The sequence below is a fragment of the Octodon degus genome, unplaced genomic scaffold (assembly GCF_000260255.1).
Source record: "Octodon degus isolate 3935 unplaced genomic scaffold, OctDeg1.0 scaffold00034, whole genome shotgun sequence".
In the NCBI taxonomy this organism is placed as follows: domain Eukaryota; kingdom Metazoa; phylum Chordata; class Mammalia; order Rodentia; family Octodontidae; genus Octodon; species Octodon degus.
The window spans coordinates 14,313,474-14,315,462 of record NW_004524610.1 but is presented as its reverse complement, the minus strand read 5'-3'; the positions used below and the strand labels follow the sequence as shown (position 1 = coordinate 14,315,462).

At 39.1% G+C, this 1,989-nt stretch overlaps 1 pseudogene; it reads left to right on the top strand.

Annotated features, from left to right (window-relative positions):
• Positions 1-820: 820 nt before the first annotated feature.
• Positions 821-1,349, top strand: LOC101578229 (annotated as a pseudogene).
• The last annotated feature ends 640 nt before the right edge of the window (positions 1,350-1,989 follow it).

Below are 1,989 nucleotides of genomic sequence, written 5' to 3'. Positions count from 1 at the left end.
AACCAGGGAAGGACCCAACCACAATGAGAACTACGGGCCAAGTTCCCTAACGAACATAGATGCAAAAATCCTCAATAAAATAGTATGAAACAGAATGCAGCAAATCATTAAGAACATTATCTATCACGATCAAGTGTGATTCATCCCAGGGGTGCAGGTATGGTTTAATATATGCAAAACCATAAATATAATATACCACTTCAGCAATGCCAAAGACAAAATCCACATGATCATCTCAATAGATGCAGAAAAAGCTTTTGACAAAGTCCAACATTCATTCATGATTAAAAAAAAAAAAAAAGCACAGAAAATTGTAATGGCGAGTCTTTACCTCAACCTGATAAAAGCCATCTACAAAAAAGCCAACAGCCAACATTATATTTAATGAACAAAAATTGAAATCCTTCACTTTAAAATCAGGAACAAGACAAGGATGGCCACTGTCACTACTCCTGTTCAATATAGTTCTGGAAACATTAGCCAAAGCAATTAGACAAGAGAAAGAAATAAAAGGAATAAGGATTGTAAAGGAAAAGGAGAAATTATCATTATTTGCTGATGACATGATACTGCACATAGAAGACCCCAAAAACTCCACTAAGATACTTGTAGATTTAATGACCAAATTCAGTAGCATAGCAAGATACAGTGTCATGCTCAAAAATCTACAGCGTTTCTATACACAAACAAGAAACACACTGAAAGAGAAATTATGGAAAACACACCTCTCACAATGACATCCCAAAATGTGAAATACTTAGGAATCAATCTCATGAAGAAATAAAAAATTTATACAGGTCGTGTAGTCTTCTCACTCTCCACCGTCGCCGCTGTTGTTGTTGTGGTCGGCTCGCTGAACTTCACGGCTCAAAGAGCCGGCTCGGTTCCCCTCCCTCGCCGCCATGAAGTGGATGTTCAAGGAGGACCACTCACTGGAACACAGATGCGTAGAATCCGCGAAGATCCGAGCAAAATATCCCGATCGAGTTCCGGTGATTGTGGAAAAGGTCTCAGGCTCCCAGATTGTTGACATTGACAAACGGAAGTACTTGGTTCCATCTGACATCACTGTGGCTCAGTTTATGTGGATCATCGGGAAAAGGATCCAGCTTCCTTCTGAAAAGGAAATCTTCCTGTTTGTGGATAAGACAGTCCCACAGTCCAGCCTAACTATGGGGCAGCTTTACGAGAAGGAAAAGGATGAAGATGGATTCTTATACGTGGCCTACAGCGGAGAGAACACTTTTGGCTTCTGAGGGCCAGCGCTGGGCTGATAAGTGCACTGTTCCTGCTTGTGTATCTTGTAAATAGCCAGCTGTTTTCAGGTGTTCACCCACCTCTCCACATAGACCTCTTGAGTGCATTTGTAACTGGATTTATTTCTTAATATATTGGGTTTGTTTCCTTAGACTAGTAAATTATCCTACAGAGTTTTATTTTGAAGTTTTCTTTTGTGCACTATCCTCATGGCTCTGTTCTCCAGGGAGCTTGTTCCTCTGGGAACAAGTGATGTAGTTTTCTCTGGGAATTATTTAATGAAACTGTTTCCATAATGAAGTGAGGTAGGTGCAGTGTTAAAGGGAAAGGGAAGAAATGATGCATTTATTCTGGATTATGTTTGAAGTGTTAGATGGCTAAGTATTAAAAGCATCCAAATTAAATCCTTAGCAATCAGGACACTTGCTTCACTAGATTTTGCCAACTGCCAATCATGTTGGACTGAGCTAATCTGTTCCTCTTTCTGAAACTGTTAAGGTAAATGATTAACAATAAAATTTCCTCTATAAAGGCAAAAAAAATTTATACAGTGAAAATTATAGTATTCTGAAAAAAGAGATTGAAGAGGATTTCAGAAAATGGAAAGACATCCCTTGCTCCTAGACAGGAAGAACCAACATTGTGAAAATGACCATAGTCCCAAAATTTTTATACAGATTCAATGAAATCCCAATTAAATACCCTTAGTGGGCCGGCGAGATAGCTCAGCAG